Below are 26026 nucleotides of genomic sequence, written 5' to 3'. Positions count from 1 at the left end.
TGTTAATAACGTTTATTTTGTTTAAAAAAGCTTTAAGAGTTTCCACACAGAAATTTCGGAGGCATTACTTTTCAGCACACCCTTTTGATCAAGTAAAAGACGGAAAATTATGGGAAAAAATTCGGGTAGTAGCAAATGGCGAACTGTGTAATGAATAACATATTAAAAATTCATGACCGGTGGGGCGTGAGGGTTGGGTGGAACGACATTTAACGGCCACAGTTTTAAATTTACTAGACTATCTCTAAAATCGCAGCTTCTAGCGAAAACGTTTCCCATTTCAAAACTGAACTAAATTGAATTTACTACAGAAAGAGTCCGATTTATTTTCTCTCTCTAGGAATAGTTTTCCCGCTTTGCTGGCGAAGGAAAAATGGTAGATTATTAAAAATAGTGTATTAATTGTCTAAGTTTAATGTATATTGCTAAATAACGTGGGTTAAAGACAAATATTAAATGCTTTTACCACATCTAAATGCAGTAGATTCGTATTAAGGGATAAATTGTGGAAAGGTGGGGATGAAGGTTGGAAGTGTGACGGAAGGTAGGTCTCCGGATGTTGGTGTTGCGCCTTTCTCCTTTGTAGAGCTGCAAAATGAAGAGCGAGCAGGCAGTTCCCCACAGTATGCTACAAAAAAAACAACTACAGGGTGCTTCAAGATGTTATACTGATCATTCCGCAGCTCGATTTATGAATCACTGGCGACGCATTTTGCAGACATGCGCAGAGAGTTTATTTTCCACGAAGTTCGACAGAGGTAGCGTTCTTCTGAGAGGAGCAGCTTCCCACATCACAAGTGCTGCTCGGTTTTCAATTTATAGACAGATTACACCCACCCAGAATTTCCTGCCCAGTTTACTCATGTTTGTGGACAAAATATATTCACTGAACTCATGTTTATGTACTAGAGTTGTTTTCAGTTCATTGAGTGCGTGCCTATTTGCAGCTGTTAAATGAGCTATTATATAAAAAAGCTCAATAGCTGGAGCTGTCAACTATCTACCATACTGAAAAGCTGCCCCAAGTGTAATATACTGTCAATATGTATCCGACAGTGTCGATTTTATTGTCTCCGCTATTAACGGCTGGAATATTTTTCGCAGCTTCAGGGTATTAAATGTATCACCCCAGCCGCAGCTCTCCCAAGATCTGAAAAGGCTCAGAGACTTAGACTGCCTCCCTTTGAAATTGTAGTGGGTCACCGAGATGTTATGTAATATCAGATATTTCAACAGAAGTCAAGCAACGCATTAGGGCAAATTACTGTTCAAGATTCAAACATGGTCAGTCCTATTCCATCAGACATAATGACACCCACCTAGAAAGATATACTGTGAATGCATCATAAGTGGCTGCAGTGATTGCAGTTCACTCTTCAAGTGCCAACCGTTCCTAAATAGAAGAGATTTAAGCATTCTACTAGTAACACAGTTAACGTTGAGCGAAGTGCCGTAACCTTTTGGTCATTCGTCACTTCACCACCAAGTGGCTATAACACAATTACATGGCTTCACATTATGCCGTCGACAGACAGCAGCCACGTTCAGTAATCCAGTCCCTTTCAACAGACACTAAGTAGGTCTACGTAGGTTACTGATAACATCATAATTACAAATTGAGCGCTTCTCAGCCGTTGTTTATTCCATAAATCCCGTAACGTGTATTCCATAAATGCTGACTTAACAACTACAAATAAGTACTCACTCAATTACCTGAAAATAGCTCCAGTGTATAAACAAGTGTTCAGTGCAGTTGTTTCCTTTACTCATATGAGAAATGTTCATGGGAAATGCTGTAGAGGTATAGCCTGTAAATAAACTGAAAAGTGATCTCAACTCTTGGTGGGATGGTAGGAGAAGTTGGATTTCCTGGGAGAAAGCTACAACTGCCGTACTGGGTGACTGACAATCAGCTTCGCTGTAGCACTGTATAACAGTGTGCAGAGCTTTACGTAGATCTTGTACATATGTGTTTCTTTTATTAGTATTATCAGTAATTCATATATGTATTCCATGTAATGTTAGCACACTTTGTGGAAAATAAACACCCCCGACATATCTGCACATCGTGTCATAGGTGATTCATAAGGCGAGCTGCGGAAGGATCTGTATAAATTTGTTAAACACCCTGTTGTTTCTTTTTGTGACGTAGTGCGGTAGAAAGAATATGACGTATATGTCATAATCATGGTCGCCGAAGCATGCAAGCAACTTGCCATTACCATCAAGTGAAAGTATGATTTTATTGTGGTACGAACAGTGTAAAATCATGTGATTTATTATATAAAAGTACACTCTTGTAATATCTGCTCAACAGGAAGCGACTGACTATAGGAGCCATGCATACGTACTCACGTAATACTGCAAGGGAAACAATAGCATGAAATCTGGGACATTTTCGTAACATGATCAGGTCAACAAATAAAAATGTGTTTTTCATCTCGTCTTGATGGAACTGGAGACAATAAGATACTAGTTATTGAAAACTGAACCTCTCTCAATTACCACGGAAACTAAGGGGCTGCCACGGCCACAAGTATATAAAATGTACAGAAGTATGTGAAGAAGAACTGAAGTCTTCGAATGCAGCACTCTCAGATCGTTCGCAAGTTGGGAAGATGATTAGCAGGCCCTCCACCTGTACGGTATAGGTGCTATACGCAAGAGGCGTAGCGGGTAACTGCGCCGTGAATCAACACATTCGTGAATGACTTTAAGGAACTGTGTTGTAGCGAAGATCTCACCTGCTCGAAATTGTGTAGGTTCACGTACTTTATTTGCAGCGCAATCCCGTGCGAGTTTTAGGCACAAGGTACACAGTCCAAGATGGGTTTACGACGATAGAAGGCTTCTAGCCACTAAATGTGTTCAGACCATAAAACCTGTGGCATATATCTACGAACGAGTAGTATAAATTTTTATACTGTATGTAGTTTTTTTAACCGTACTGAGTGGCGTGAATCAATACGGAAATTGTAACTGAAAACATAAGTGCAGAATATCTGAAGTCTCTTCTAATATACACAACGTTACATATCTTAACTATGCAGCGTAACTAGCGACTATGTTTTTTAGGTTGGAACGTGAGAACGTGAGTTGTTGTGTTGGCACCACGTAAGCCACCTCACGTAATACCACTTAGATCGCCTGAAACTCTTTTGTGGATTCTGATTTACGCAACGGTTCGATAGTAATATAACGAGCAAAACCAAAAGCATTAGCATATGGTAACACTATCAAGTCGCTACCAGACGTTGTCCAGAAAGTCCGTCAGGCAACATGAACCAGGCTGGGCTTGATGCTGTAACTACAAATGAAACTGTGCTAGTAAGCAGCAGTTTAACCTGGTGACCCATGTTGTCGGCTAGTAGTTCCAGATTAGAACACAATAAGATAACAATCACATAATTGAACTTATATATGCGGTTCCAAGTTTAAGAAACATCACTGCACGAGATACAAGTATGGATAGGGTTATCAACAGTTAATTCAATTTTCCTGATCCCCTTCTCATCAACCATATACATTACAGATGTGTAATACTAAAACACATCTGCTTTCTAGCTCTGTCCGTCACGTAGTAGCGGAGTATTGGACGGTAGGAACGCTCCTCAAGCTCTGGGACAAGGTGAAGATGAAGGTGAAGGTGTTCTGTCCAATGATTAGCCACGCTATCTGGAGGTCGTTTAAACTTAGAAAATGTTAAATTCTGTTTCGCAGCCGGCCGCGGTGGTCTAGCGGTTCTAGGCGCTCAGTCCGGAACCGCGCGACTGCTACGGTCGCAGGTTCGAATCCTGCCTCGGGCATGGATGTGTGTGATGTCCTTAGGTTAGTTAGGTTTAAGTAGTTCTAAGTTCTAGGGGACTGATGACCACAGATGGTAAGTCCCATAGTGCTCAGAGGCATTTGAACAATTTTTCTGTTTCGCACGGAATTTAGTGTGCACTAAACGTTCGAGCGCCAAACCGGGTTGATTATCATTACGTTCTGATAGACAGCAAGTTGTCTTGTCTCTGGCAGTTCTTGCAAGGAAGGACTTACTGGACGCAAGACCAGGCACTGTCGTTTCCGTCCGGAGTGTGTCATAAAACATCCTGCAGCCATACATTTAGCAATGCAGAGCTTTGCTCCTTTCGTGCTATAAACGATGACAAATTATGCGGTACTCAAGGCCCTCTGGCCTCTAACAGCTCGCTAGAGCTTCTTCCGTGCCATTTCCGTTTCACAACCTCTTCGTCCCCTCCCTATACATCTTACTTGGTTCTAATTCAATTTAACCGGTAATATTTCTTCTCATAACCTCTCTCCCGGGTGAGGTCTCAAATGGAGTATTCCAAAGTAGCGTTCTCAACTTGAGACCACATATTTCATTATATTAGCTTGTGGGAGGAACATTTGGTTGACAGTAATTTCAGAAACCCCATTCCTTGCACTAATAATAATTAAATACTTGGCCTTCTCACTCAACTACCATAAAGGTATCTCTCAAGTTTTCCTGCCAGTTGCTCAAAATGTCGGTCAGGTGTGCGAGTGTAAATTTAATAAACCGTGTCGTGCTGAAAGTCGGTAAGCATTCGTTCTGGTCAAAGGGTGCTGACAAGGGAACCTCCCCATCGCACCCCCCTCAGATTTAGTTATAAGTGGGCACAGTGGATTGGTCTTGAAAAACTGAACACAGATCAATCGAGAAAACAGGAAGAAGTTGTGTGGAACTATGAAAATAGTAAGCAAAATATACAAACTGAGTAGTCCATGCGCAAGGTAGGCAACATCAAGGACGGCATTGAGGAGCGTCGTGGTTCCGTGGTTAGTGTGAGCAGCTGCGGAACGAGAGGCCCTTGGTTCAAGTCTTCCCTCGACTGAAAAGTTTACTTTCTTTATTTTCGCAAAGTTATGATCTGTCCGTTCGTTCGCTGACGTCTCTGTGCACTGTAATAAGTTTAGTGTCTGTGTTTTGCGATCGCACCGCAAAACCGTGCGATTAGTAGACGAAAGGACGTGCCTCTCCAATAGGAACCGAAAACATTTGATCGCAAGGTAATAGGTCAACCGATTCCTCCACAGGAAAACACGTCTGATATATTTTATACGACACTGGTGATGGCATGTGCGTCACATGACAGGAATATGTTGTCGACCCACCTAACTTGTACACTTGGCGAATGGGTAAAAAGATTCTTCTACCTTGCCCGATTTAGGTTTTCTTGTGGATGTCAGTTACTTCGCATCGGACGGACGGACGGACAGATAATAATTGTCTGAAAATAAAAAATTAAACTTTTCACTCGAGGGAAGGCTTGAACCAAGGACCTCTCGTTCTGCAGGTGCTCACGCTAACCACGGGACCACGGCGCTCCTAATCTCACATTCTCCTTGTTGTTGCCTATGTAGCGCATGGTCTACTCAGTTTGTATATTTTGCTTATTTTTTTCATAGTTCCACACAACTTCCTGTTTTCTCGATTGATCTGTGTTCGGTTTTTCAAGGCCTATCCACTGCGCCAGCGTATAGCTAAATCTGAGGGGGGTGCGATTGGGAGGTTCCCTTGTGAGTGCGGTGTCAGCACTAAACCCACTGAATCATATACGCAGTGAGACTATCCCATGATGCTAAAACACTGTGTGGGCTACAGCAGCGTTAGATTTCTGAAGAATGACTAAAACTAGAATAATTACTGCGCCGGTGATAGTTGGCTAAGAGCTGTCATTCGTTTCACGTATTTAAGAACACAGCGAAATCTTAAATTCTTGTAGACTTGTGCACAATTTCACCGGAGCTTCTGCTTTAGGCTCTCGAATCTGAACTTCACTGTTCAGTCCCAGCCTATTTAACTCTAGACTGACCAATGTGTCCTTCAGATGGCATAATCTACAGCCAGCGCAATCAAGTGATTTTCGGACATTGCTGGTGGCGTATACTAGTGTGTGACAAGAGTTCGCATTCCAGGCGGCCGTCCACCATACTTGGGTATCCACGTGATGGCTGGGTGTTGTGTGCTGTCCTTAGGTTAGTTAGGTTTAAGTAGTTCTAAGTTCTAGGGGACTTATGACCACAGCAGTTGAGTCCCATAGTGCTCAGAGCCATTTGAACCATTTGGGTATCCAATGACAATGTTCCTGCTCACCTGCTAATTGTAGTGCCTTGTGACGTTCAATGGGAAGAACTCTACGTGTGGAACAATGGCTTATGTACGCCTCAGAGAGGATTCATAGATGCCTACCAACGCTGGTCTTGCATTGTACTAACGAGTGAGCTGCTGTGCTATGTCCCACGCGTCCCCTGTTAAAACTCGCGGTAATCGATACTAAACTCTTCCATCAAAAAAGCATCACTCATTGTAGCTTACTTTGCCGGTAAGGATTTTCCGACATCCATGATCGATGGTTTATTCGTGCACGATTCGAAGATGGACTGTTCCACTCGCCGGGCACCCGCTATCCGGCCATCATATTTTTGACTGGTATCTCACGTCCTTCCCATCTTCTTTCCGACTGTCATGGCTACGGTCTATGTATGATCTGACAAGATATCTTTCACGTGAACAACCGACCTCATCCCCTCCCCCCCCCCCCTCCCCCGGGCAACAGATGTGCTCTTTCCACGACAACAATTGCTTTCGGTTCAACTGCTCGTAAACGTATAATATTGCCTTAGAGGTGCAGATGTCTGACTGAATATCCAACTGAGTTCATTAAATTGAACATAAAATGCTTCAGGTACTGAGCGAAGTTCGTTGTCACGTTTTCACACGTGAATGCATATCGCCTCCGTAGCCGTGGTCGCAAACGCAAATTGGTGTTTGACTGGGAGGCAGCGGTTCAAATTTAGGTCTTGGAAGACATTTTTGCCACCATTATTATGGCCGATGAAAACAGGAATGATAGTTTGTGTAATTATCTCTCATAGGACTCTCCACCAGTACCCCATACTGAACTCGAAATCTCTTCGCTATGTATAATGAAGTGACGATATATAACAGTATTGACGATGTTCTGTCCTTCGAATGCTTGACAGCTTCCTATGCTACTAAAATATAATGTCCATACATCATCACAGTTTTAGAAGGCATCGCTCGTGCGAAACTCAGCTTACCCTTTTCTCACATAAAATACTGCGAACGACAGGTGGAGAGCAACTTGCAGATTCTACATTCCTAAATTTCCTTAAAGTATTGGCAAAGTGCCACACATCCTACTGTTAACGAAAGTTCGAGCATACGGAATAGGTTCCCAGGTACGTGAGGGCTTGAAGACTTCTTAAGTAACACAGCCCAATATTCTGTTCTCGAAGGCGAGTGTTCATCAGAGCCAAGGGTATAGGCTTCAAATGGCTCTGAGCACTATGGGACTTAACTTCTTAGGTCATCAGTCCCATAGGACTACTTAAACCTAACTAACCTAAGGACATCACACACATCCATGCCAGAGGCAGGATTCGAACCTGCGACCGGAGCGAACGCGCGGCTCCAGACTTTAGCTCCTAGAACCCCTCGGCCACCACGGCAGGCAGAGCCGAGGGTATTTTCAGGAGTGCCCCAGGGAAGTGTGACAGGACCGCTGTTGTTTTCTGTACACATAAACGATCTGGTGGACAAGGTAAACAGCAGTCTGCGATTGTTTGCTCATGATAGTGTACTGTATGGGAAGGTGTCGTCATTGAGTGACCGCAAGAGGATACAAGAAGACTTAGGCAAAATTTCTAGTTGGTGTGATGAATGGCAATTGGCTCTAAATGTACAAAAAATTAAGTTAATGTAAATGAGTAGGACAAAAATTCGAATACGGTATTATTAATGTGTGTGTGTGAGTGTGTGTGTGTGCGTGCGTGTGCGTGCGTGTGTGTGTGTATGTGTATGTGTGTGTGTGTGTGTGTGTCGCGTGTTTTAAACTGAGGACCTAGAAACGACGGAGAGGCTTCGTCCCGCCGTAACTCTCAGTGGTTCACAACCCCACAACAGACAACAGCAGTCCACCCACCTCACCGCCGCCCCACACCGAACCCAGGGTTATTGTGCGGTTCGGCCCCAGTGGACCCCTGGAACGTCTCATACCAGGCGAATGTAACCCCAAATGTTTGCGTGGTAGAGTAATTATGGTGTACGCGTAAGTGGAGACAGTGTTTGCGCAGGAATCGCCGACGTAGTGTAACCAAGGTGGAATAAGGGGAACCAGCCGAGACAGATAGAAAACCGCCTTGAAAACCTTCCACCGGCTGGCCGGCACACCAGACCTCGACACTAACCCGCCGGGCGCATTCGTGCAGGGGGCTGACACGCCTCCCCTTTCGGGAAGAAGCGAGTCGGATCACGCGGGCTCATAATTAGTCAACTACTTAATACAGTAACGTCGACTAAATACCTAGGCGTAAGGTTGCAAAGCGAGATGAAATGGAACGAGCATGTAAGGACTGTAGTAGGAAAAGCGAGTGGTCGGCTTCGGTTTACTTGGCGAATTTAAAGCAAGTATATTCATCTGCAGAGGAGACCGTACATAGGAAGCTAGTGCGACCCACTGTTGAGTAATGTTCAAGTGTTTGGGATACGCAACAGGTCCAATTAAAGGAAGACGTCGAGGCAATTCACAGGCGGGCAGCTACATTTGTTACCGGTTGGTTCGAACATCACGCAACTATTATTCAGATGCTTCGGGAACTCAAAGGGGAATCAGTGAAGCGAATACGACGTTCATTTCGAGGAGCAATATTGAGAATATTCAGAGAATCGTCGTCTGAAGCTGACAGCAGAAAGAATCTACTCCAGCCAACTTCCATTTCGCTTAAGGATCATGAGGATAAGATTAGAGAGATCAGGACTTGTACGGAGTCATATAGAGAGTCGGCTTTCCTAGGCTCTGTTTGAGAGTAGAACAGAAAAAGATGTGACTAGCAGTGGTACAGGGTACCCTCCGCTAACCACCATACGGTAGCTTGCGGAGTATGTTTGTAGATGCAGATATGTTGACTCAAACTGGCACGTGGATGCCACTCTAGAATTCGTCGTGTTGGAATACGTAATATGCTCCAGTCATTCTTAACGGTAACGGAACTTTACCACAGTCTATACTTTTTGATTGTCTTCAGTTGCGTAAGGAGATATTTTTTTGAAATCTCTCCTCACGTTTCGTGTGACGGTTGAACTCAGTAATAAAATTTTGAAAAACGTTTGTGTAGTCCCTATGTATACATGTGACTAAAGATAATATTTTATCAACGGTAAGTTCCATGACAAATACACAAAAGAAATAATAGCAATAATAATACTAATAATAATAATAATAATAATAATAACCTCCGTGGAGGCCCGGGAAAAGAATAGGCCTCTGGTATGTTCTGCCAGTCGTAAAAGGCGACGAAAAGAACAAACCACTAATAGGGCTAACCCCCCTTTTAGTGTGATTACTTGGTTCAGGACAGAACTAAAGAAGCCTCGGACAAGCGCCGTCATGGTCGGGGACGACGCTTGAACTCTATGCCCGCCCACAATGGTAACGACACTGCTAGCCAACTGGAAAATGATTTAAATCCAAATAGAGGTGTTTTGCAGGATATGCTTCCTGCAACCACCCTAGAAGGAAAACAAAGACAGAGGATGAGATGGTCAGATGAAGTTAATCGACACCTCATGTTCTGTTATTACCAAGCAACAAACCTAGGAACCAACACAACTGGATACAGATCACAAGTATACACAACATTTATTACCAGATACCCGGAATTAAAATTTTTAACAGAACAACGACTAGCTAATCAGATCCGTGTAATAATCAAAAATAACAGGATACCCCAGTCAGAATTAGAAAACATCAAACAACAAGTACAACAAATACTGGACCAAAATAATGTGCAATGAGAAGAAGAAGAAAATACAGTAATGGACTCAAACATCCCAGAGCAAACAAACGAAGACCAACACGCATCAATTAAACAATCAGAGGAAAACGAAATCTTAAGACAGCCACCAGAACAAGCACAAATAGAACACGAAGAGACACACGTGTTAGATATAGAAGAGAAATTTCAGCTGACATATATAGAATACAAAGACACAAATACAGACATTAGACCATTCTTGCATAGACCGCCAAATAGCCCACAAGTCGAAACAACAATAAAAACTATCAACACAATCATACACAACAAAATAAATGAAAACACAACTATGGAAGAGTTACAACTACTGGTTTATATAGGAGCACTCACTACACTAAATATACACACTAGGCAGAGATCAGAACAAACCAACACACAGAAGAAACCCACAAAACCAGCATGGCAACACAGGCTACAGATCAGAATAGAAAAACTGAGAAAAGACATCGGACAGCTAACACAATTTATAAGAAATGAAATATCAGACAACAAACGAAAAAGGTTAGGTAAAATCTCACAACAAGAAGCAATAGAGCAATTAGATGAAAAAAAGCAGAAATTGCAAGCATTGGCCAAACGACTGAGAAGATACAAAAAAAGTGAAAATAGAAGGAAACAAAACCAAACATTCAACACAAAAACCAAAAGAGATTTTACCAAACAATGGATAACACACACATTAAAATAGACAATTCACCAAACATAACAGACATGGAACACTTCTGGAGCAACATATGGTCAAACCCGGTACAACATAACAGGCATGCACGGTGGATACAAGCAGAAACAGACACATACAAGATGATACCACAAATGCCTGAAGTGATAATTTTGCAACATGAAGTCACCCGAGCAATTAATTCTACACACAATTGGAAAGCCCCTGGAAATGATAAAATGGCAAATTACTGGCTAAAGAAGTTCACCTCAACACATTCACATCTAACTAAATTATTTAACAGTTACATTGCAGACCCATACACATTCCCTGATACACTTGCACATGGAATAACCCATCTGAAACCTAAAGATCAAGCAGACACAGCAAACCCAGCTAAATATCACCCCATAACATGCCTACCAACAATATACAAAATATTAACTTCAGTCATCACACAGAAATTAATGACACATACAACACAGAACAAAATTATAAATGAAGAACAAAAAGGCTGCTGCAAAGGAGCACGAGGATGTAAAGAGCAACTGATAATAGATACAGAGGTGACATATCAAGCTAAAACTAAACAAAGGTCCCTACACTACGCATACATTGATTACCAAAAAGCCTTTGATAGTGTACCCCACTCATGGTTACTACAGATATTGGAAATATACAAACTAGATCCTAAATTAATACAGTTCCTAAACATAGTAATGAAAAATTGGAAAACCACACTTAATATCCAAACAAATTCAAATAATATCAAATCACAGCCAATACAGATTAAGCGTGGAATATACCAAGAAGACTCATTAAGTCTTTTCTGGTTCTGCCTTGCTCTGAACCCACTATCCAACATGCTAAATAATACAAATTATGGATACAATATTACTGGAACAGACCCACATAAAATCACACATTTGCTATACATGGATGATCTAAAACTACTGGCAGCAACAAATCAACAACTCAACCAATTACTAAAGATAACAGAAGTATTCAGCAATGATATAAATATGGCTTTTGGAACAGACAAATGTAAGAAAAATAGCATAGTCAAGGGCAAACACACTAAACAAGAAGATTACATATTGAATAACCACAGTGACTGCATAGAAGCGATGGAAAAAACAGATGCCTATAAATATCTAGGATACAGACAAAAAATAGGAATAGATAATAGAAATATAAAAGAAGAACTAAAAGAAAAATATAGACAAAGACTAACAAAAATACTGAAAACAGAATTGACAGCAAGAAACAAGACAAAAGCTTTAAATACGTATGCTAAACCAATATTGACCTACTCATTTGGAGTAGTGAAGTGGAGTAACACAGACCTAGAAGCACTCAATACACTTACACGATCACAATGCCACCAATATAGAATACATCACATACATTCAGCAACAGAAAGATTCACATTAAGCAGAAAGGAAGGAGGAAAGGGATTTATCGACATAAAAAACCTACATTATGGACAGGTAGACAATTTAAGAAAATTCTTTATAGAACGAGCAGAAACTAGCAAAATACACAAAGCAATCACTCATATAAATACATCAGCTACACCATTGCAATTTCATAACCACTTCTACAACCCTTTAGATCACATAACATCAACAGATACAAAGAAAGTAAATTGGAAAAAGAAAACACTACATGGCAAGCACCCGTATCATCTAACACAGCCACACATAGATCAAGACGCATCCAACACATGGCTAAGAAAAGGCAATATATACAGTGAGATGGAAGGATTCATGATTGCAATACAGGATCAAACAATAAACACCAGATATTACAGCAAGCATATTATTAAAGATCCCAATACCACAACAGATAAATGCAGACTTTGCGAACAACAAATAGAAACAGTAGATCACATCACAGGCGGATGCACAATACTAGCAAATACAGAATACCCCAGAAGACATGACAATGTAGCAGAAATAATACATCAACAACTTGCCATAAAATATAAACTAATAAAACAACACGGTCCCACATACAAGTACACACCACAGAATGTACTGGAGAATGATGAATACAAATTATACTGGAACAGAACGATTATAACAGATAAAACAACACCACATAATAAAACCTGACATCATACTCACCAATAAAAAGAAGAAATTAACACAACTAATTGAAATATCCATACCCAACACAACAAATATACAGAAGAAAACAGGAGAAAAAATTGAAAAATACATCCAACTGGCTGAGGAAGTCAAGGACATGTGGCATCAGGATAAAGTCGACATTATACCAATTATAATATCAACTACAGGAGTCATACCTCACAATATCCACCAGTACATCAATGCAATACAGCTACATCCAAACATATATATATATACAACTACAAAAATCTGTAATTACTGATACATGTTCAATGACCCGAAAGTTCCTAAATGCAATATAACATATACCGTACAGTTAAAAGGAAGTCACGCTTGATCAAGGTCCGCGTCACTGTCCATTTTTGACCAGACATAACGTCTGAGAATAGAAAGAAATAATAATAATTGCAGAGACCGCCAAATAACCCACAAGTCGGAACAACAATAAAAACTATCAACACAATCATACACAACAAAATAAATGAAAACAAAACTATGGAAGAGTTACAACTACTCGTTTATATAGGAGCATTCACTACACTAAATATACACACTAGGCAGAGATCAGAACCAACCAACACACAAGAAACCCACAAAACCAGCATGGCAACACAGGCTACAGATCAGAACAGAAAAACTGAGAAAAGACATCGGACAGCTATCACAATTTATTAGAAATGAAATGTCAAAAAAAAAAAAAAAAAAAAAAAACGAAAAAGGTTAGGTAAAATCTCACAACAAGAAGCCATAGAGCAATCAGATGAAAACAAGCAGAAATTACAAGCATTGGCCAAACGACTTAGAAGATACAAAAAAGTGAAAACAGAAGGAAACAAAACCAAACATTCAACAGAAACCAAAAGAAATTTTACCAGACAATGGATAACACTCACATTAAAATAGACAATCCACCAAACATAACAGACATGGAACACTTCTGGAGCAACATATGGTCAAACCCGGTACAACACAACAGGCATGCACGGTGGATAAAAGCAGAAACAGACACACACAAGATGATACCACAAATGCCTGAAGTGATAATTTTGCAACATGAAGTCACCCAAGCAATTAATTCTACTCACAATTGGAAAGCCCCTGTAAAAGATAAAATAGCAAATTTCTGGCTAAAGGAGTTCACCTCAACACGTTCACATCTAACTAAATTATTTAACAGTTACATTGCAGACCCATACACATTCCCTGAAACACTTACACATGGAATAACTTATCTGAAACCTAAAGATCAAGCAGACACAGCAAACCCAGCTAAATATCACCCCATAACATGCCTACCAACAATATACAATATATTAACTTCAGTCATTACACAGAAATTAATGACACACACAACACAGAACAAAATTATAAATGAAGAACAAAAAGGCTGTTGCAAAGGAGCACGAGGATGTAAAGAGCAACCGATAATAGATGCAGAGGTGACATATCAAGCTAGAACTAAACAAAGGTCCCTACACTACGCATACATTGATTACCAAAAAGCCTTTGATAGTGTACCCCACTCACGGTTGCTACAAATATTGGAAATATACAAACTAGATCCTAAATTAATACAGTTCCTAAACATAGTAATGAAAAATTGGAAAACCACACTTAATATCCAAACAAATTCAAATAATATCAAATCACAGCCAATACAGATTAAGCGTGGAATATACCAAGAAGACTCATTAAGTCTTTTCTGGTTCTGCCTTGCTCTGAACCCACTATCCAACATGCTAAATAATACAAATTATGGATACAATATTACTGGAACATACCCACATAAAATCACACATTTGCTATACATGGATGATCTAAAACTACTGGCAGCAACAAATCAACAACTCAACCAATTACTAAAGATAACAGAAGTATTCAGCAATGATATAAATATGGCTTTTGGAACAGACAAATGTAAGAAAAATAGCATAGTCAAGGGCAAACACACTAAACAAGAAGATTACATATTGAATAACCACAGTGACTGCATAGAAGCGATGGAAAAAACAGATGCCTATAAATATCTAGGATACAGACAAAAAATAGGAATAGATAATAGAAATATAAAAGAAGAACTAAAAGAAAAATATAGACAAAGACTAACAAAAATACTGAAAACAGAATTGACAGCAAGAAACAAGACAAAAGCTTTAAATACGTATGCTAAACCAATATTGACCTACTCATTTGGAGTAGTGAAGTGGAGTAACACAGACCTAGAAGCACTCAATACACTTACACGATCACAATGCCACCAATATAGAATACATCACATACATTCAGCAACAGAAAGATTCACATTAAGCAGAAAGGAAGGAGGAAAGGGATTTATCGACATAAAAAACCTACATTATGGACAGGTAGACAATTTAAGAAAATTCTTTATAGAACGAGCAGAAACTAGCAAAATACACAAAGCTATCACTCATATAAATACATCAGCTACACCACTGCAACTTCATAACCACTTCTACAACCCTTTACATCACATAACATCAACAGATACGAAGAAAGTAAATTGGAAAAAGGAAACACTACATAGCAAGCACCCGTATCATCTAACACAGCCACACATCGATCAAGACGCATCCAACACATGTCTAAGAAAAGGCAATATATACAGTGAGACGGAAGGATTCATGATTGCAATACAGGATCAAACAATAAACACCAGATACTACAGCAAGCATGTTATAAAAGATCCCAATACCACAACAGATAAATGCAGACTTTGCGAACAACAAATAGAAACGGTAGATCACATCACAAGTGGATGTACAATACTAGCAAATACAGAATACCCCAGAAGACATGACAATGTAGCAAAAGAATACATCAACAGCTTGCCTTACAACATAAACTTATAATACAACACGTTCCCACATACAAGTATGCACCACAAAATGTACTGGAGAATGATGAATACAAATTATACTGGAACAGAACGATTATAACAGATAAAACAACACCACATAACAAACCTGACATCATACTCACCAATAAAAAGAAGAAATTAACACAACTAATCGAAATATCCATACCCAATACAACAAATATACAAAGTAAAACAGGAGAAAAAATAGAAAAATACATCCAACTGGCTGAGGAAGTCAAGGACATGTGGCATCAGGATAAAGTTGACATTATACCAATTATATTATCAACTACAGGAGTCATACCACACAATATCCACCAGTACATCAACGCAATACAGCTACATCTAAACTTGTATATACAACTACAGAAATCCGTAATTATCGAAACATGTTCAATTACCCGAAAGTTCCTAAATGCAATATAACATATACCTTACAGTTAGAAGGAGTCACGCTTGATCAAGGTTCGAGTCACTTTCCATTTTTGACCAGACATAACGTCTGAGAAAAGAAAGAAATAATAATAATAGTAATATGGTGCTGTAAACAGTATCTGACTTTGAAATTTGAGAAGGATATCAAATTCTGACATAACAGCCAGACGCTAAGCTACATGACACGTTATCAAGAACGACCTGACGTTGCTGCTGGTTCTTCTCCACTTCGTTTAATAGTTCTTCAGCAGATGAAATCAATGTAAAACTAAACTAGCTAGTCGTACAAAATAAGTTTCGTATTGGGCGGTATACACGCAATTTCTCTACTGTCTTAGTGACATAATGCTACCATGCTGATCATACCTTTAGTGTTGCAGTTAATTCCGACTATTCCTGTTTCAGTTTTCTCAAACAGTATTGAGAATATAGGATGTTTCGGAATTATCATTATGGATGCCTACAGACAGAGCATGGCTCCCTGCAGGTTATGTAATAAATAGGGACTAATGACCAGAATCGAACGACAGAGACAAATTTTGAAGCAATGTATTTCACTCAGCTGTGCCAGCTAGATTAAGAAGGAATAGTAACTTCCTGTAGTTCTGGTATTTACAAGTTTGTAAATAATTCGCGAATATGATAAGAATGTCCAGTATTCAGGTGCAAATGAAATGAATAGCATATAGGCCTACATATTATATTATATGCTCGATGTGTCTTCTTCTAGGCGCTTCAGTCTGGAACCGCGCGACCGCTACGGTTGCAGGTTCGAGTCCTGCCTCGGGCATGGATGTGTGTGATGCCCTTAGGTTAGTTACGTTTAAGTAGCTCTACGTTCTAGGGGACTGATGGCCTCAGATGTTAAATCCCATAGTGGTCAGAGCAATTTGAACCATTTTGTCTTCTTCTGCATCATCTTGCACTATAACAAAAGCGTTTAGCGTAATATCTATGCACTGCGGCTACTATAATTATCAGGATTTGTGTGTACTAATTATGAGTGACGCTGAAGTGAGGCTGCTAGCTTCGTTTAATTGTGGCTATACAATTGTTTAGTGCACGGCTTTACTGCCCTATAGCATCTGTAAGGATGCGTGCCATATTTAATCCTAGCCTGCCTTGCGTCAAGCTCTTTGAACCGACACGGGGGAAGATGACAGTAGTATCTTCTTCGTGGCTTCTTTCTGTGCCGAGAAGAAGAGATGCAGGACCGGCCTACGAATATACTGTATATACCTGTGGGATCCAGTTACGTTAGAGTTTGGAGTTTGCTTGCAGTATCTAGAGACGAGGGACGCAAAACTTGTCGCCCTGTTTGCGATTTTCTTTTATTCGATATAGTCATGCATTATGTGTAAAATGTGTTGCAGCACCTCATGTTGCTAGTATTCCGAACTCATTTCTTTATTTCAGGGGTACAGGGGTTTGATAAAAACATGGAAATACTGCGAGAAACGCATTCTTCAACACAAACGCAGATTATAGCCAGGACTGCACGGCGCCCTGCTGTATTTGGCCACGAATGTCACCTGTGCAATGTCCTCAATACGTCGCAAGTTTCAGTCGTGGTCAGAAAAATGTTCTGCGTAGTTGTGAGAACACTATGTCGGAGCTAAGTGAATTCAAATTTGAGGATATTGTTGGTACTACGGTGGGTGCTCCCGCAAAATAGAAAGCCGATATGTTTGATGTTTCATGAGGAACCAAATGGAATATTTGTACTGTATACAGAGAAAGTGGAAAAGCATCATCCGCTATGTCACAACGGGGATAAAAGAGTGTGTTAAGTGATCGTGATGGACTATCATTCAAATTGATTCCGACAAAAACTAAGAGGACGACAGCTGCAAAACTCGTTGCAGAATTGAACGTCTCACTCGCGAACCCGGCCAGCACCAAAACAACGTCAACGAAGGTCCATAATTGGAATTCCAGAGCCACTCATCAGTGATGCAAATGCTCTTAACTGGAAAACAAAGTCATAAAACCTGGATTATGGAACAGCGGAACAATGTCATCTCACCGGATGAGTCATGTTTACACTGTTCCCAACTTCTTGCCGAGATTTCGTCCCAAAGAGTGAAACACGGTAATTATTAGAACAGCCATATCGTGGTATTTCATGGCCCCATTGTTACTCTGCCAGGACGCATTACTGTCAAGAATTACGTGACCGTATTGGCTGATCAGGTCCATCATGTGATACAATATTAGTCCTCCACGGGTGATGCTGTGTTCAAGACGACAGAGCCCCTGTTCTCACAGCTCGCGACATCCAGGACCTGTTTTGTGAGCACAAGGATGAAATACCGCTTCTTCCTTGCACACCATAGTCACCAGATTTCAACATTATTGGAGCTTTGTGGTCAACTTTGGAGGAAAGGTGAGTGACCGCTATCCATCGGCATCATCGTTACCGAAGTTGCCACTGTTTTGCAGGAAGAATAGTATAAAATTCTCTTGAAAACTATACAGGACATATACTTATCCGTTTAGAGACGACTGGAAGTTGTATTGAATGCCCACAGATTACCTACATCGTATTAGAGATGGTAATGTGTCGTATTTTTCATGTTTCCGTATTTATCTTCACTTCCTACAAGTTTATGTATCATTTTCCGTAACGATTTCGATTTTACCTGAACTAGGGATTCAGAAATTCTCTGAGTGGGTTTCTCGTTGTATCCAGTCTGTCTAGCCCCCTTCAAAGGGGAAAAAGAGGAACTCAGTACTCACATTTGTAACGACTGGCTAAACAAGTAGTTGAGTAATATTTATTTCTGCTAAACGAATGATTTTCCTTGAGTCGTAATGACATCTCCTCACTATCCATTCTAAGCAGTCATCTTAAACCTTTACCAGGCCATTACTATCCTTTAAGCTATTTATTTCAATGATTTTGAAAACTTCCACAGTAACAAATCAATGCCTATGTTTCATGGGGTTTTCAATCTCATATAGGTACGTTGAGCGAGTTGCATCAACATGGAGTTCAAATTCTGTATGTGTCGAGTGGATAACAATGTGAGGCATGTGGTAACAGTTAAATATACACCTATATTTGCATTTTTCTTTGGTCTTTTAGACAAAGCAGTGATGGTAATGTTACTGTCGACGTTTATGTACGCTTATAATCATTTATGTGGGTTTGTAGATAGATCAGTGGGGATATTACGTAGTATGATGCATGTATACCTTCTCAGTTATTACTTTACGTAAACATTGATCTAATAAAAACAGCACTAAAATGTACCTTGCGCAGGTTTTCCCTACAATGACTAACCTACTTATTCTTAAGTAAATTGATTATTCTGTTCAACCTTTACTCCGTTTACAGCAGTGCAAGTTCAGTAACTAACTGAGATAAAAACATTTTTATTGATCTTCACTTAAATTACTTGCACTTGGCAACGACTGCCAGGATTAATTCAGTTGCCAAGCTCAGTCCTAATTCCTTATATATACTTTTAACCAGTATATTACTACAGCTCATTTACACAACAGATGGGTTAGACGTTATTTCATGCATCACAGAAATAGAGCATTTCTGGACGTGGTTACCCATTCACGTAATTGTCTACTTGAGATATCTATGACTTTCGTTCTGCCTAGCAGTCTTCAGAGCAAATCAGACAATACAACAATTTCTCCAGGCGTATTTTATGACGAAATAAATCTGGGGTGAACAGCCTGGTACGAGTGTGTATAGAACACAATATTTCGGCAATCGACCACGTTGTCATCGTCAGCTGAGCTTATGTACTGACCGGCGGTGGGCCCGCGCCATGTATATAGGACAATCCCCCTCCCGCTCCTCCCTCAGGCGCATCCTATGAGTGGGTGCGGTCCGCGCCCCGCGCGCGGTCCAGGTACAGCGTCCGTTCTCCCGCCGTCTGGGCGCTGCGTCCTAGGTCTTCTCGTTCAGGAGGGTCTGACGGCGCCGCTCTCGTTATTCTTCCCTCCTCCCCCGAAGTCTGTACACTCTGGGAAATATCCTATTTCTTCTTAATCCGGGTGATCGCGAGTTCCCACGCCTTGTCAAGGATGTAGCCACTGTCACGATTTAATTGTAACTCCCTAACTCTGATCTCTATGGCTTCTTTGATGTGACAGTCCCAGTATTTGGAAGTCTGTGTCAGGACTTAGTTTTGGACATAATCCATGCTGTAGTGTTCCGACAGGCAATGCTCAGCGATTGCCGACTTACTGGGCTGTTGCACTCTAGTGTGCCGTTGATGTTCTCGGCATCGGTCCTCAATGGTACGAATGGTCTGCCCTATGTGTACACTACCGCATTGGCAAGGTATCTAATAAACCCCTGATTTACGTAGACCAAGGTTGTCCTTGACACTACCAAGAAGGCTCTTGGTTTTGATTGGAGGACTAAAGATGGTTTTCACTTGCTGTTTACGTAAAATGCGTCCAATTTTTCCGAATAAGGCCCCATAAAAAGGAATAATAGCCAAGGCCGCCTCCTCCTGAAGTTCATCCTCAGTTTCCACCGGTGCTGCAGGTGTGGGATGTAGAGCCTTCCGAATTTGTCCTTTCTTGTAACCGTTCCTCCGAAACACGGTCTTCAGATGATCCAATTCTTGTTGGAGACTGTCCCGGTCGGAGATGGTGTGAGCTCTGTGTACAAGAGTTTTGAGCACGCCATTCTTTTGTGCCGGGTGGTGGCAGCTATCCGCATGTAGGTACAAATCGATATGCGTCTTCTTACTATACACGCTGTGGCCGAAAGTGCCGTCAACTCGTCTTCTAATGAAAACATTTAGGAAAGGGAGCATCCCATCCGTTTCGATCTCCATGGTAAACTTAATATTCTCGTGTCTGGAGATGAGATGTGTGAGGAAGTCTGCCAGTTTATCTCTTCCATGTGGCCAGACAACGAAGGTATCATCCACATATCTAAAGAAACAGGTGGGTTTTAGTCGTGCTGATTCAAGAGCTTTCTCCTCGAAATGTTTCATGTACATATTTGCGACAACGGGTGAGAGTGGACTCCCCATGGCTACTCCTTCTGTCTGCTCGTAGTATTCACCGTCAAATAAGAAGTAAGTTGATGTCAGAACATGTCTGAAAGGGTTGGTGGTCTCTTCGTCAAATTTGTGGTTTATGAGTTCCAAGGATTCTTGTAGCGGAACTTTAGTGAATAGAGATACCACGTCGAGGCTCACCAGTATGTCAGTGTCCTATGCACACTCATACCAGGCTGTTCACCCGAGATTTATTTCGTCAGACAATACTTTGTGATATAAACTCCATTAGTAAAATAATACGAAACACATCATATACATTCTTCTTCACTGTCATTTTGATAGACCGTAATTTGTAACTATAGCTTCCTTTGAATCACCAGAGTAGTCGTCGCTACTTACATTTCTGAAAGAGTAGGCACTGTGGATAGCACGCTGGACTTGTATTTTTGTGTATCAGATTAGACGAAATCCAGAGGGTTTCTTCAACAAGACCGCAGTCATCTTACTTTATAACCTTGTCCAGGCTGAGTCAATATTCCTTTTACAACTATCTCGATAGTCATACGAAATTAAATTTTAATTTTTTTTCCCCTTGTGTTTCCTTACCTGATCCTTAACGCTGTTGATAAACAGTTGTGGGTATTTGGCATCATTATTTACACTAGCAAGTACTTCTCACCAAATACATATTGAAAGATGTGCTTGATTTTCATCTTACCAATTCTCCGTAACAAAAATAACGTCATCTTCTATGGATTCTTTCCATGTCTTTCTTTTAAAAATATTCCGTACTGATTTCGACACTGAACCCCAATCTTCCTTCCTGCTTTTCTTCCATACTGATTTGATTTTGTTGCCTGATATGTCAGTTTCAGACAAGAAGTACATACTCCTGGATCTTTAACAACTTTTCTGAATTTGTTGTTGTACTGTTTACAGACACAGGTGACAGAAGTCATGAAATAGCAATATGCACATATACAGATGGCGGTAGTGTAGCCTACACAAGGTATAAAATGGCAGTACATAGGCGGACCTGTCATTTACACTCAAGTTTTCGTTGTGAATTTTACCTCAATCAACATTCTGTAAGCTTATTTAGTATCTTCAGTTGTTGTTAAATTTCCTAACAGTAACCTTCACGTTCATACTTCACTTATTTCTGCAGTTTTGTATTTGTGGTCCCTGATGGATTTCACATATTTCACCTATTCCATCTATTCTTGTAAGATGAACCAGAAGTCTGTGCAAATTCAATTTCATTTAAAGAATCACGACTTTTACAGGTACATGGTACATGATTTCCTTTGGCATTATACAGACATAATTTAGCGTATCTACCAGCACTTTGCTTCGACTACTTTCATAATAACATTTTTGCTTAACCAAATTAAGAAATCATCAATTCACATTTTCTGATAACAGTTACCATTTATTTCTATATTCGCTAGTGCGTGAATTTGAGGATTTAGGACCCACCACAGTTAGTCATGTTGTCAACTATACAACGCACGCAAACGAAAGCTCTCGTGCTTGTCATTTGCATAACAGAAGGCTTTGTTCTGTAGTATGCTGAAACTAGCAGATACCATGGAGATTCTTTCCTCAGAGAAGAGGAACTACTTAATAAGCACAAATTAAGTAATACTTTCTATGAAAGTTCCTGGCGGATTAAAACTGTGTGCCCGACCGAGACTCGAACTCGGGACCTTTGCCTTTCGCGGGCAAGTGCTCTACCATCTGAGCTAACGAAGCACGACTCACGCCCGGTACTCACAGCTTTACTTCTGCCAGTATCTCGTCTCCTACCTTCCAAACTTTACAGAAGCTCTCCTGCAAACCTTGCAGAACTAGCACTCCTGAAAGAAAGGATATTGCGGAGACATGGCATAGCCACAGCCTGGGGATGTTTCCAGAATGAGATTTTCACTCTGCAGCGGAGTGTGCGCTGATATGAAACTTCCGGGCAGATTAAAACTGTGTGCCCGACCAAGACTCGAACTCGGGACCTTTGCCTTTCGCGGGCAAGTGCTCTACCATCTGAGCTAACGAAGCACGACTCACGCCCGGTACTCAGAGCATCGTACATATTCATAGGCGCTTGCAGAATGTCCACGGTGACCTGGCAGTGAACAGAAGCATGGTGAGTCGTCGGCGAGGCGTCTTTCATCATCGCAAGATGGCCGCGTAAACTTGTCTAATCAGCCTCGGTGCCGGCCAGCCACATACAGCTCTAACTCCTGCAATGTTGGAACGTGCGGAAACTCTCATTCGAGATGATCGACAGATCGCAATCAAACACCTCGCCGCACGACTGAATGTCTCTTTTGGCAATTTTGACACATTCGTAATCAAATATATGCGCCCCAGAGTAAACAAATATATGTGCCCCAGATTTCGAAACAGATACTGGAATCCTAAACAGGACATCTACATCTACATCATACTCCGCAAGCCACATAATGTTGTGTAGTGGAGTGTACATTCGGTACGCCGGCCGGAGTGGCCGAGCGGTTCTAGGCCCTACAGTCTGGAACCACGCGACCGCTACGGTCGCAGGTTCGAATCCTGCCTCGAGCATGGATGTGTGTAATGTCCTTAGGTTAGTTAGGTTTAAGTAGTTCTAAGTTCTAAGGGACTGATGACCTCAGAAGTTAAGTCCCATAGTGCTCAGAGCCATTTGAACCAGTTTTGTACTTTCGGTACCACTATCTGGTCTCTCCAACCCTATTCCACTCGCGAATAGTGCGTGGGATGAATGATTGTCGGTGTCTTTGTATTGGCTCTAATTTCTCGAATTTTCACCTCGTGGTCAATACGTGAGGTGTATGTGGAGGGGAAGTAATATGTTGGCCGACACCTCCTGAAAAGTGTTGTCCCGAAATTTCAATAGTAAATCCCTCTGTGATGCTCAACGCCTCTATTGTAACGTCTGCCAGTGGAGTATTTTTAGCATCCCCATAACGCTCTCTCGCCAGCTAAACGATCCAGTGACAAAACGCGCCGCTCTTCGTCGGGTCTTCTCTATCTTCTGTATCAGTGCTACCCGACAGGAATTACAGACAGATGAACAATATTCAAGAATCGGGCGAACATGCGCCTTATAAGCCACTTCTTTCGTGGATGATTTATTTTTCCTTAAGATTCTTCCGATGAATCTGAGTCTGGTGTCTGCTTTTCCCATTATCTGTTTTATGTGGCCAATCCACGTAAGGTTTCTCTGAATAGTTACGCCTATATTTTACGGCAAACGTTGTCTCCAGCTGTTTGTCATCAATAGTGTAGCTGTATGGTTCAAATGGCTCTGAGCACTATGGCACTTAGCTTCTGAGGTCATCAGTCCCGTAGAACTTCGAACTACTTATACCTAACTAACCTAAGGACATCACACACAGCCATGCCCAAGGCAGGATTCGAACCTGCGACCGTAGTGGTCAAACGGTTCCAGGCTGTAGCGCCTAGAACCGCACGGCCACTTCGGCCGGCTAGTGTAGCTGTACAGTAGTGGATTGCTGAAGAAGTTGTGGTGTTCAGGAAGGTGTCTTTGAGGGTCCATAGCAGTATATTAGATGACACACAGAATTTATGGTTGATGTGATGAATGCCAGCTTTCTCTAAATGTAGAATAGTCTAAGTTAATTTAGATGAGTATGACATTTTGGAATACAGTATTTTCAGGGTCCCACCTGACGATCACATCGATTAAATATCTAAGGGTAACGTTGCAGAGCGTAATGAAATGGAAAGATCACGTGAGGTTGGTAGCAGGAAACGCGAATGCTCGACTTCGTTTTATTGGGAGAACTGTGGGAAAGTGTAGCTCATCAATAAAGGAGACGGCTTACAAAACGATAGTGCGACCCATTCTCGAGTGCTGTTGGAGTATTTGCTGTCTCACCAGATCGGATTAAAGGAAAACATCGAAGCAACTCAGAGACGGGCTGCTAGATTTGTTACCGGTAGATTGGGTCCGCACGCAAATATTACGAAGATTCTTTGCGAACAGAAATGGGAACTCCTGGAGGGAAAATGACGCTCTTTTCGCGAGGCACTATTGCGGGAATGTAGAGAAACAGCGTTTGAGGACTTCTGCAGAACGATACTACTGTTGCCATCATACATTTCGCGTAAGGACCACAAACATCAATTGTGAGAAGTTTTGGCTCGCACGAAGCGTTTTAGACAGTCGTTTTTCCCTCGTTACATTTGTGAGTGGAATAGTAAAGGAGATGACTATTACTGATAGGTGCTACCCCCCGCCATGCACCGAATGGTGGCTTGCGGATTATGTACCTAAATGTAGATTTAAAAGCGACTAAACAGCGCTACGCCATGGCGGTAGCAGGCAGCACAGACCAGGGCGGCGCTGTCGCTGCTGTAGTTCTAGTTACATATAAATCTATAAAGGAAATAATGCAGTAGACTAACGTAGGACTGCTCTATCGCGTGGCACGTAAAATTCATGTTTAAAAATGATTTTGTTTGTCATGGGAAACAAACTGACGTTTTCCGTCGACACAGATTCGCTTGAAAGACGCGACAAACTGTATTTGTTTGGGCCATCTCCATAGACAGACTACAGCAACAAAGTAGCAAATATCTGCCGAAATACTAGTGAAATTGAGTCTGACGACTCCTGGGAGAGATATTCCGAATATGCGTTGGTGGCACAAATGAGGAATGATTCCAGAGACTTCACGGACCGCAAATGTTGGAAAGCAAAACAAAAAGAGGGGAAAAGATTAGGTTTAGCCCGCATCTCGTGGTCGTGCGGTAGCGTTCTCGCTTCCCACGCCCGGGTTCCCGGGTTCGATTCCCGGCGGGGTCAGGGATTTTCTCTGCCTCGTGATGGCTGGGTGTTGTGTGCTGTCCTTAGGTTAGTTAGGTTTAAGTAGTTCTAAGTTCTAGGGGACTGATGACCATAGATGTTAAGTCCCATAGTGCTCAGAGCCATTTGAACCATTTGATTAGGTTTAACGTCCCGTCGACATCGAAGTCATTAGAGACGGAGCGCAAGATGGGATAGTGCCAAGGACTGAGAAGGAAATCTCCCGCACTGGCATAAGTGAGT

This window comes from Schistocerca cancellata, chromosome 4 (genome assembly GCF_023864275.1).
Source record: "Schistocerca cancellata isolate TAMUIC-IGC-003103 chromosome 4, iqSchCanc2.1, whole genome shotgun sequence".
Lineage (NCBI taxonomy): Eukaryota > Metazoa > Arthropoda > Insecta > Orthoptera > Acrididae > Schistocerca > Schistocerca cancellata.
Note: the sequence above shows the minus strand (reverse complement) of the source record.